Genomic DNA, 13,144 nt, shown 5'->3' on the forward strand with positions numbered 1-13,144 from the left:
GGGAGTTGCAACTCTGCTTTGATATGGATATCTTTGCAGAGGAGCCCTAGTCAAGCCTTACTAACAGCACAATCCTAACCATATGAACTCACAAATAAGTCGTGTGGAGTTCTATGGGGTCTAGTCCCTTGGTAAGTGTGTCTAGAATTGCAGCCTTCAGGGGCATCCATCTTTACTCCTGAGTGCTCTTATCTGATCTCCACAAACCTAGGCTTCCTTTTTCCTACAATGGCCTTCTGGGGACTGGCCTGGCCTGGCCTGAGGGCACTTCAACAGGGCCAGCTCCAGGAATGCCGGGGCCCTTGGGCATCAGCTTGCCCTGGCCCATGGTGTGTGTGTGTGCATGCGTGCGCATGTGCACGCATGTGCCCCCCACCTGTCTGCTGTCTTTTACCATTGCCCTTTACCAAGATGGCGGCCATGGTTTCCCTAAGGGGATGACGCCTCCGTCACCATCTTTGTTGATGGCATGCATGCATGCTACGCGCACACATCTCAGCCATCAACTAAGATGGTGATGGGCTTCAGTACCTTAGGGAAACCGCAGCTGCCATTTTCGTTAAGGGCAATGGTAAAAGACAGCAGACAGGTAGGTGGGGGCGTGGGGGGCACGGATTGCAGAAGGGGGGCAGCTGAGGGGCCCCCCGTAGCTCCAGGTGCCATCAGGCCAGTGCCCCACCTGGCCACACTTTACAACCGGCCCTGCACTTCAACCATTCTTGGAAGAAGCAAGTAGGCTAGATTAAATGCTCCCTGTCCAGGCTCACTAAGGAGGTGAGAAGGAATGATCCCATCACTTCAGCTGGACCTGGCAAGACCCTTATTTAGCTAAAATTTCTATGTTAATTTCCAGATCAGATTTTTTTTTGTTTGAGTGGAATGCTCCAAGCAACTGTGGTTGATGCTTAATGTATCATGCTCAATGACATCACCAGGGTCTACCTCTTGATATCACAAGAGCCCGCCCCTGAAATCTCAGGGTTTGGCAACCCTACTCATTGTGTGCAAAGTTAGTACATTCAGTGAAGCCTTTATTAGGGTGGCTCTGTGTGCTACTGTACAGAGGACAGTTCTCTTTTTCAAATCAAGTCATATGGGCAAAGGCACGAGACTGCAGTTGCTGCTCATCAGCTGATTGGTGGTGCCTGTGAACTCATTTCTGGCAAAGAACTGGATCTGTAACAGCCCCACACCTGACATCATACATGAAGTCAGGTGTCGTAGGATGAAGTCAGGTGTCGTAGGACTGGTGTGCATGGCTTAGAATTATTATTATTTATTATTATTTATTGTGCTTTTAGACCGCCCTTTAGCAACAAGCTCTCAGGGCAGTGTACAACAGAATAAAACCACATTAAAAACAGGTGAGAGTGGATACAATACAACTATAAAAACATTTTAAAAACAAAATTAAGACTAAAATTAAAATAAAATTGCAATTACAGTAGATTTAAAATTAAAATTAAATTAAATGAAAATGAAAATGAAAATGCCTGGGCAAAGAGGTAGGTCTTTACCTGGCGCCGAAAAGATAACAAAGAAGGTGCCAGGCGTATCTCGTCAGGGAGGGCGTTCCATAATTCGGGGGCCACCACTGAGAAGGCCCTAGATCTAGTTATTGCTCTCCGGGCCTCCCTATGAGTTGGGACCCGGAGAAGGGCCTTCGACGTCGAGCGTAGCGAACGGGTAGGTACATAGCGGGAGAGGCGTTCCATCAGGTATTGCGGTCCGATGCCATTAAGGGCTTTATAGGTAAGAACCAACACTTTGAATTTGGCCCGGAAACGGAAGGGTGACTTAGCCTGTGCCTGCTTTTGAGACGGGCTCCTGCCTCAAAAGAAGCTTATTCAGATATATCAGTCAGTTTTTTCTTTTTTTTTTGACTGATTAAACTTCTCCCGGGTAGGGAGAAACGAAGAGATTAACCTCAAAGCCTATTTTTGTTGGGACGACCAGATCTCATTAATTTATGGGACGAGGTCCAGCCGACGAAGGTGGGACGGATTTTTAACAGCAAGCTCTATCTGATAAAGCGAACGTTCACCTTATCTTCTAAGAGAGAACGCATTAACAGGCAAGCACCCTTCTTTCTATATTTTTCTTTTACTTGACTTAAATTGTTGCTGTTTAAAAGAGATTTGCCAGATTGATCAGTTTTTGACATCTCACTGGGGAGCCATAACTTCTCTCTGCTACGCACTAATTAATAGCTTATCTCTGTTTTTGTTGCAAAAAGCTGTCCTGGATTTGCATTCTAAAGATATACACAGAAGAGGGATTTCTATTCCAGATTTTTATTTTGAAAAATATTATACTGTTTTGAGACTACTCTCTTTTTGGTCTATTTTATTTTGACGAATCTGTTTCTTGACGATTGCCATTAATTGTTTCGATCCTGGGAACTGCATTTTGTTTACTTAACTATTGGAGAGATAAGGCTGTCTGCTCTGTTTATACTGTGATGTCACCAAGTTTGGAGTATTAACCCAATTGTTGCTGAAATAAGAAGTGGTTTTCCTATATTTTTCTTTTAAAATGGCAATTAAGAAAGTGGCTGAAAATCTGGAAATAACTATGTTTCAGAAAATAATGGATGAGATTGAGATAATGAAAATTGAATTGAGTAAAATGAAGCAGGAGATTAAAGATATAAGGGTCCCTGTGAGAGAGGTGATCCTGGAAGGGGTCCCTGTGAGAGAGGAGACCCCGGAGATTGGAACAGGGGTCCCTGTGAGAGAGGTGACCCTGGAGACTGGAATAGGGGTCCCTGTGAGAGAGGAGATCCCGGAGATTGGAACCAACGTGGAACAGGAACAAGATTTGGAGTCTATGGACTTTAGAAATAAAATCTATTGTTTGGAACTCAATGTTATCTCTGAAGAAATGAATGAAGATTCTAGAGATAAAGTTATCAATGGCATGGATAATCTTCTGGACTGGAATGATGTGATGGAGCCCAATATAGAGAAAATCTATGGAATTAACTGCAGCCATGTGACAATGGAAAAACTTTTAAGAGATGACCCAGTGTATTTTGAAAAAAAGAACAGAGATATGATTTTACAGCAGTATTTCAGCAACCTATTCAGAATGGATGGCAAGAAAATATTTGGGATAGAGGTAATCCCCATCAGACTCTTACTATATGACTATGGCTTTGACAGCAAGATTATTATGGAATACTGATAATGGAAGATTGGATATTGAAATTACTGGACTTAACAAGACTACTGAAGATGGAAGATGGAAAATGGAACTAATAGAGATAATAGAACAATGGCTACTGAAATTATTGAACCTAACAGATTCTGATGTGATGGATTAATTGAAATGTTTATTTTGACTATGGTTATGACAATAAGATTATCATAATTAGTAATGAGATGGATTAATCGATATGCTTATCTGGAAAAAAAAATTGATAGATATATTTCTTAAAGAATTGAAACCTCTCTTTGACTTTTTGTGGAAAGAATAAAGTAATGTTTATGAGATTTGATGATTAAGTAAGATAACTACTGGAGGAAAGTGATTTTATAATATGACTTAAGAGACAGGATTGTTATATATTATAGACTTATAACTGATTTGATCTTTGACAAATGGGAAGTCAATATTTTACTCTTTATTTTTTATTTTTGTTTTTTTTTCTTTCTTTTTTTCTTTTTGTTTAACTATTTTTGATTTTGTTTTTTGTCTTTGAATGTTTTATGATTTTGTCTTGTATGTTTTATGAAAATCTGAATAAAAATTATTGAAAAAAAAAAAAAATGAATTTGGCCCGGAAACATATTGGTAGCCAGTGCAGTTGGGCCAGGACATGTGTTATATGGTCAGATTTTTTAGTCCAAGTAAGAACTCTGGCTGCAGCATTCTGCACCAGCTGAAGTTTCCGAACCGTCTTCAAAGGTAACCCTACGTAAAGTGCATTACAGTAATCCAATCTAGAGGTTACCAGAGCGTGAATAACTGTGGCAAGGTTCTCCCTGTCCAGATAGGGTCGTAGTTGGGCTACCAACCGAAGCTGGTAGAACGCATTCCGTGCCACCAAGGCTACCTGAGCCTCCAGTGACAGGAGCGGATCTAATAAGACCCCCAAACTACGGACCTGCTCCTTTAGGGGGAGTGTAACCCCATCTAGGGTAGGTCGGACATCAACCATCTGGGCAGAGAGCCCACCCACTAACAGCATCTCAGTCTTGTCAGGATTGAGTCTCAGTTTATTAGCTCTCATCCAGTCCATTATCGCGGCCAGGCAGCGGTTTAGTACATTGACAGCCTCATCTGAAGAAGATGAAAAGGAGAAGTAGAGCTGCGTATCATCAGCATATTGACCTCACCCAGCGGCTTCATATAGATATTAAAGAGCATGGGGGACAGAACTGAACCCTGCGGGACCCCATATTGGAGTTCCCAGGGACTCGAGTAATGCTCCCCAAGCACCACCTTCTGGAGACGATTCTCGAGGTAGGAGCACAGCCACTGTCAAGCAGTGCCTCCGACTCCTAAGTCCGCAAGTCGCCCCAGAAGGATACCATGGTCAATGGTATCAAAAGCCACTGAGAGATCAAGGAGAACCAACAGAGTTACACTCCCTCTGTCTTTCTCCCGACAGAGGTCATCATACAGGGCGACCAAGGCTGTTTCTGTACCAAACCCCGGCCGAAAGCCGGATTGAAATGGATCCAGATAATCAGTTTCATCCAAGAGAGCCTGGAGCTGGCGAGCAACCACACGCTCTAGAACCTTGCCCAGGAATGGAACATTTGCTACCGGTCTATAGTTGTCAAGGTTGTCAGGGTCCAATGAGGGTTTTTTTAGGAGCGGTCTCACCACCGCCTGTTTCAGGCAGGGTGGTACCACTCCCTCTCGTAAAGAGGCATTGATCACCTCCTTGGCCCAGCTGGCTGTTCCATTCCTGCTAGCTTTTATTAGCCACGAGGGGCAAGGATCCAGAGCAGAAGTGGTCGCCCGCACCTGTCCAAGCACCTTGTCCACATCCTCGAGCTGTACCAACTGAAATTCATCCAATAAAGTAGTCTCATGGGCCAAATTGGGACCGTGCCAGGCCTAATGAGGTCCATGGGCCAGTAGTTCCTCACTCCTGTTCTATTTGAAGGGTTTCTGGTCCAAGTCCAGTTTAAAGACAAAGAACCCTAAGGAGAGACAGCAAAGGCCTTGGACTTGTCCATCAACCAGGAGCAGCTGGACAACAGACTAAGCTGGCAGGCACACAGGGTCACCTAATCTTTGGCACTATAGTGAGATTTATTGTACTGCTATTTAAATTATAGTACTGATTTCTGTCTTTCAGTCTATACATACAAAGTAGCACATACAAAAGTTATACAAATTGTGTCCTCTTTTTTTGGTGGCTATCCTAAGACTTCATCACAGTTTGCTAAATGTACACATGCAGGAGGTTTTTGAGGATCATATGCATATGTCATATGATCTTCCACATGCAATTTGAGTTGTAGCCCAACAATTTGGGTTTATTTTTGGCCTCTCTTTCTTCCTATGTACATGCAATGTGTGTGTGCGTGTGCGTGCATGCATGCATGCACACACACTTATAAAGGAATGATATGGGTTAGTGGAGACAGCAGTGAGCTTACAGCAGGCTGAAACATTTCCTTGCCATAGTTTCCATTTACTGCATTATATCCCACCTTTCCTCCAAAGAGCTCAAGTACATCATTCTTACCCTCCTCATTTTATCCTCAGAACTACCCTGTGAGGTAGGTTAGGCTAATATATAGTGGCTGGCCCAAGTTCCTGCAGTGAACTCAGTGTGGCTGAGTATTAGGGATCTAAACCCTGGTCTCCCAGGTCCTAGCCTAACACTCTAAGCACTACATCACACTAGCTTAATGGCTCTGACAATGGTAGCAGTGGTGGTATTTCATTGTTTGGGGAAATTACAGGCAAATTGTCCACAGTACCATACATTTAAAGCACATTTCCTCGTCAAAGAATCCTGGGAACTGTAGTTTACCCCTCACAGAGCTCATTCCCAGCATCCTTACCAAACTACAGTTCCCAGGACTCGGGGGGGGGGCGGGCGCGAATGTGCTTTAAATGTATGGTGTGTACACAGCATAAGAAATAGTCAGAGACTCCTCTGGAAGGCAAGAGCCATTTTGGTAAAAAGACAAGCCTTTCTTTCCTCCAGTCCTCCTTCTTAGCTGATAGTGATATAATCTAGATGTCTGTGAAGGGCAAACTGCAGTTTGAAGCAGGGACATGCAGAGGAAGAGACACAGAAATGAGGTTGGAGTCTGCAAGCATCTTAGGGTGCCAGCTGTCTTCCCGGAGATCTGATATGGGAACAGTGGAATTTGGCTGTCAGAAAATGAAATGGAAATGGACTGCCTTCAAGTTGATTCCGACTTATGGCAACCCTATGAATAGGGTTTTCATGGTAAGCGGTGTTCAGAGGGGGTTTACCATTGCCTTCCTCTGAGACTGAGAGGCAGTGACTGGCCCAAGGTCACCCAGTGAGCTTCATGGGGTGTGGGGATTTGAACCCTGCTCTCCCAGGTCGTAGTCCAACACTCAAACCACTACACCACACTGGCTCTCTTGGCTGTCAGAGGGAGCATTTAAGCTGTGCCTCCACTTATGTTCAACCTGTATATTTATAAATAAGCACAAATATGACAAAATTCCAATAAGCCTCCAGTGACCTCCTTTCAAAGGAAATCAAACCTGAGTAAGCACTCTAAGAAATGGTGTGAGCACCAGGGTTCAAAGCCCTGCTCATTCATAAAACTCACTGGGTGACCATGGGCCGGTCACTCTCTCTCAGCCTCACCTACCTCACAGGGTTGCTGTGAGGATAAAATGGAGAGAGGGAGAACCATGTACGCTCCCTTGAGCTCTGTGAAGGAAAGATGGGATATAGAATCATAGAATAGTAGAGTTGGAAGGGGCCTATAAGGCCGTCAAGTCCAACCCCCTGCTCAATGCAGGAATCCAAATCACAGCATTCCCGACAGATGGCTGTCCAGCTGCCTCTTGAATGCCTCCAGTGTCGGAGAGCCCACTACCCCTCTAGGTAATTGGTTCCATTGTCGTATGGCTCTAACAGTTAGGAAGTTTTTCCTGATGTCCAGTCGAAATCTGGCTTGCTGCAACTTGAGCCCCTTACTCTGTGTCCTGCACTCTGGGATGATTGAGAAGAGATCCCGGCCCTCCTCTGTGTGACAACCTTTCATGTACTTTAAGAGTGCTATCATATCTCCCCTCAGTCTTCTCCAGGCTAAACATTATATTATATAAATATAATTCATTAATTAACATAACTGTCCTCTGGAAATTGAAGGCATTCTGACATCCTAATGCAAACCCCAGCTCTACAGAACCAGGTGTGGACTGTGCAAGGTGTTTCTAGGCTGCCTTGGGCCATAGCTGTAAACAGGGCCAACTCTCCCATTAGGCAAAGTGAGGCTGTGCCTCCGGCAGCTGGTTTGGGGTGCCATGAAACAGCAATTTGTTGCTGCTGTTTTTCTAAAGGGAGTGAGAGATTGCTGTGGATTTTCTGCCTCAGGTGGAACATAGGAAGCTGCCTTATACTGAGCCAGACCATTAGACCAACAGTACTGTCTACACAGACTGGCAGCAAGAAGCTTTCCCAGCCCTACCTGGAGACGCCGGGGATTGAACCCAAGATGCTCTGCCACTGAGCTACAGCCCTTTCCCAAATAGGTTGGGGTGCCAAATAACTCAACTAGCCCTAAGTATTTTGCACCTTAATTTTAGGCGGGAGGGAGCATTTACGGCTGAGCCTCAGTCAGCAAAATATACCCTAAGAATGTCTCCTTAGAACGTCTAATTCTACTTGAGTCAGATAACAGCCTTGTAGAACCAGATTATGACTAAACCCATGAAAATTATAGACTGTGGTGCAAACATGATCATTGATTTAAATGTAACCAAGATTTTTCAGTCTACTTATTAGATCAAAGTATTTCTGTCTCATGTGAATAACATTGTTACACATACCCCAGTCTCTGAGAGCTGGAGAGCTTCAGAAGTTTGAGTGCAGAACCTTGGGAGGGTTTCCTTCAAAGAAGGTCACTGGAGGCTTATTAATGTTTTGTGATTTAAGGTTTGTTTTACATATATATATACACAGGTTGTGTATGCAACTTAAATCCAGCAGGTGTTCATATTTACTACCCTTCATCAGATTTCTAAGGAGACACACAGTCAGCCCCCAAAATACTATTAGCTTCCAGAGTCTAAGGGCTCATCCAGACGACTGCAAAATGTGTGACACACCCGCTATGTGTGTTCATTATTTTTCAGCCGTCCAAATGACGTCTCGCGCTGTTACGCATTTTCGCGGGTTAAATCCGCTCCTTGCAATACCGGCAAAAATGTGATTTGCTGTTTAAAAGCGGGAATAATCTGCTGTGCCTTCAGGAGGTAGGATGCAATACCACAGACTTTACAGCTGATGGGTGGTTCTTGGACATTTCCCCTTGCACCTTCTCCTCATTCCAGCCAATCACGTATCTGCACTTTTGCGCATGTGCGAGGATAAGCCCGGGAAAATTGAACCAATCATCGCAATGGTGGGGTGTTGGGGGTGTGTGTCTGCAACTACTGCACAGATGCATTTTATTTTTTGCCAGGCTGCAAACTGGGCAGCCGCTCTGGGTGAGATCTGCAATGCACAGCAAGCGAGAAAGGGGCTGCTGGTCAGTTTCACGCCTGCCTCCGGAAAGCTTTGTCAACTGGCTGGGGTTTTTGTTTCAAATAATTTTGCTGCAGGAATGAAAGGGAGAAGGAGAGGTGTGTGAATGAAATTGACAAAGCTTTCCAGAGGCAGGCATGAAACCGACCAGCAGCCCCTTTCCTGTTTGTATTTGCAATATTACGCTTAAACAAATATATGCTTTTCTGCCTTTATGGATATTTAAGGAGATACACACGCTGGCAATTGCACTTACTTCTCCAAAAAAGCAAGAAATGTGTCAACCCCTCTCCTTCTCCCTTTCTTTCCCGCGGCGAAATGATTTGAAAAAAAAAAAACTCCAGCGAGTAGAATGAAATTGACAAAGCTTTCCGGAGGCAGGCGTGAAACCGACTAGCGGTATTTGCGATATTATGCTTAAACAAATGTATGCTTTTCTGCCTTTATGGATATTTAAGGAGATACACATGCTGGCAATTGCACTTATTTCTCCAAAAAAGCAAGGAACGTGTCAACCCCCTCCTTCTCCCTTTCCTTCCCGCCGCGAAATGATTTGAAGCAAACCCCCAGTGAGTAGAATGAAATTGACAAAGCTTTCCGGAGGCAGGCTGGAACCGACCACCCTCCTCGTTCTCCCTTTCTTTCCGTGGCGAGAACTTCTTTACAGCCATATTGTGCTTTGTTGCAAAGGGGGAGAGGAGCATACGTCATTTTTTTGCTGACCAACTGGTTGATAGGGGGAGGTTTTAGAGGCGGAGCTTGGAAAAAGCGAAAAGAATGTAGGGGTCTTACCGCTGCGTGTGTGGGTGCAAAAAAGCATTTTTTTTTTAATTGGGAAAGAGCGAACTAAAAGGCAAAGTGAGGACTATCAGATGACAAACCGAATATGGAAACCGTGGATTATCCCACTCCATTTGGATAAGCTCTAAAACTCAGCCTCTCTCTCTGAAGCTATGGGCACACTAGTCTCTTCAAAGCAGCAAGAATGTTTTTTCTGACTGCTTTTTGAAGCGAGTCTGCCCTCTGCTGGACACACCTCCCTTCGCCACTACTGACTTCAGATCTTTCAGGACCTCCTACAGCAAAGTGTTGGGCCAGTCACCGTCTCTGCTAAGCCTACAGCAAGGCGTTTCCATTGGCCACACCTGGAGGGGCAAGAGGTTGATCTGCCAATCAGTTGCAAAATCTGTCTGAAACTGATTTGAAAAAAAATACTCACTTGAGCTGATCTGACCAGGTTTTAGAGTAAAAAGGGACTGATTAGCATCGTGTGCCCCCGTTTTCAGAAAACAGAGGTGGAAATGCACTGGAACCGGCATGACAGTGAGTGTGTCTCTACCCTGACTCTGTGTCTCCCAGAACTGCCAGTCTGTTCTTTTTCTCGCACACAGACACCTGCATCATTTCATCTCCAGCCAGGGCAGGAAGGAAGAAAAAAGATAGACAAGCCTCTTCCAGAAGGAATCTCTGACCATTTCCTTAGTTGTGCAAAGTCCTCCCATTCAGACCCATTACTGCCTTACTTTCCAACAAAAGAGAATCGCCCACACTGAACTTGTCTAACCAGTTGGATCCTTTGCAATACAAGGACAGTTTAACTATGTGCTGTGTGAAGAAGTACTTTCTTTTGCCTGTCCTGAAGCTTTCAACACTTAGCTTCAGCGGATGACCCTGGGTCATTAGAGGAAATGAAGAAAATCTCTCTATCCACCTTCTTTACCATTTCCTAGGGCAGGTATGAGGAACCTCCAGTCCATGGGCCAAATTAACATAAGAACATAAGAACATAAGAAGAGCCTGCTGGATCAGGCCAGTGGCCCATCTAGTCCAGCATCCTGTTCTCACAGTGGCCAACCAGGTGCCTGGGGGAAGCCCACAAGCAGGACCCGAGTGCAAGAACACACTCCCCTCCTGAGGCTTCCGGCAACTGGTTTTCAGAAGCATGCTGCCACTGACTAGGGTGGCACAGCACAGCCATCACGGCTAGTAGCCATTGATAGCCCTGTCCTCCATGAATTTGGCTAATCTTCTTTTAAAGCCATCCAAGCTGGTGGTCATTACTGCATCTTGTGGGAGCAAATTCCATAGTTTAACTATGCGCTGAGTAAAGAAGTACTTCCTTTTGTCTGTCCTGAATCTTCCAACATTCAGCTTCTTTGAATGTCCATGAGTTCTAGTATTATGAGAGAGGGAGAAGAACTCTTCTCTATCCACTTTCTCAATGCCATGCATAATTTTATACACTTCTATCATGTCTCCTCTGACCCGCCTTTTCTCTAAACTAAAAAGCCCCAAATGCTGCAACCTTTCCTCGTAAGGGAGTCGCTCCATCCCCTTGATCATTCTGGTTGCCCTCTTCTGAACCTTTTCCAACTCTATAATACCCTTTTTGAGATGAGGCAACCAGAACTGTACACCGTATTCCAAATGCGGCCGCACCATAGATTTATACAATGGCATTATGATATCGGCTGTTTTATTTTCAATACCTTTCCTAATTATCGCTAGCATGGAATTTGCCTTTTTCACAGCTGCCGCACACTGGGTTGACATTTTCATCGTGTTGTCCACTACAACCCTGAGGTCTCTCTCCTGGTCGGTCACTGCCAGTTCAGACCCCATGAGCATGTATGTGAAATTAAGATTTTTTGCTCCAATATGCATAATTTTACACTTGTTTATATTGAATTGCATTTGCCATTTTTCCGCCCATTCACTCAGTTTGGAGAGGTCTTTTTGGAGCTCTTCACAATCCCTTTTTGTTTTAACAACCCTGAACAATTTAGTGTCGTCAGCAAACTTGGCCACTTCACTGCTCACTCCTAATTCTAGGTCATTAATGAACAAGTTGAAAAGTACAGGTCCCAATACCGATCCTTGAGGGACTCCACTTTCTACAGCCCTCCATTGGGAGAACTGTCCATTTATTCCTACTCTCTGCTTTCTGCTTCTCAACCAATTCCTTATCCACAAGAGGACCTCTCCTCTTATTCCATGACTGCTAAGCTTCCTCAGAAGTCTTTGGTGAGGTACCTTGTCAAATGCTTTTTGAAAGTCTAAGTACACTATGTCCACTGAATCACCTCTATCTATATGCTTGTTGACACTCTCAAAGAATTCTAATAGGTTACTGAGACAGGACTTTCCCTTGCAGAAGCCATGCTGGCTCTGCTTCAGCAAGGCTTGTTCTTCTATGTGCTTAGTTAATCTAGCTTTAATAATACTTTCTACCAGTTTTCCAGGGACAGAAGTTAAGCTAACTGGCCTGTAATTTCCGGGATCCCCTCTGGATCCCTTTTTGAATATTGGTGTTACATTTGCCACTTTCCAGTCCTCAGGCACGGAGGAGGACCCGAGGGACAAGTTACATATTTTAGTTAGCAGATCAGCAATTTCACATTTGAGTTCTTTGAGAACTCTCGGGTGGATGCCATCCGGGCCCGGTGATTTGTCAGTTTTTATATTGTCCATTAAGCCTAGAACTTCCTCTCTCATTACCACTATTTGTCTCAGTTCCTCAGAATCCCCTCCTGCATATGTTAGTTCAGGTTCAGGGATCTGCCCTATATCTTCCACTGTGAAGACAGATGCAAAGAATTCATTTAGCTTCTCTGCAATCTCCTTATCGTTCTTTAGTACACCTTTGACTCCCTTATCATCCAAGGGTCCAATCGCCTCCCTAGATGGTCTCCTGCTTTGAATGTATTTATAGAATTTTTTGTTGTTGGTTTTTATGTTCTTAGCAATGTGCTCCTCAAATTCTTTTTTAGCATCCCTTATTGTCTTCTTGCATTTCTTTTGCCAGAGTTTGTGTTCCTTTTTATTTTCTTCATTCGGACAAGACTTGCATTTTCTGAAGGAAGACTTTTTGCATCTAAGAGCTTCCTTGACTTTGCTCGTTAACCATGCTGGCATCTTCTTGGTCCTGGCGGTACCTTTTCTGATCTGCGGTATGCACTCCAGTTGAGCTTCTAATATAGTGTTTTTAAACAACTTCTAATATAGTGTTTTTAAACAACTTCCAAGCATTTTCGAGTGATGTGACCCTCTGGACTTTGTTTTTCAGCTTTCTTTTTACCAATCCCCTCATTTTTGTGAAGTTTCCTCTTTTGAAATCAAATGTGACCGTGCTGGATTTTCTTGGCAATTGGCCATTTACATGTATGTTGAATTTAATAGCACTGTGGTCAGTGCTCCCAATCGGTTCAACAACACTTACATCTTGCACCAGGTCCCGGTCCCCACTGAGGATTAAGTCCAGGGTTGCCGTCCCTCTGGTCGGTTCCATGACCAACTGGTCTAGGGAATAGTCATTTAGAATATCTAGAAACTTTGCTTCTTTGTCATGACTGGAACACATATGCGGCCAGTCTATGTCCGGATAGTTGAAGTCACCCATTACTACCACATTTCCTAGTTTGGATGCTTCCTCCATTTCAT

The sequence above is a fragment of the Rhineura floridana genome, chromosome 4 (assembly GCF_030035675.1).
Source record: "Rhineura floridana isolate rRhiFlo1 chromosome 4, rRhiFlo1.hap2, whole genome shotgun sequence".
In the NCBI taxonomy this organism is placed as follows: domain Eukaryota; kingdom Metazoa; phylum Chordata; class Lepidosauria; order Squamata; family Rhineuridae; genus Rhineura; species Rhineura floridana.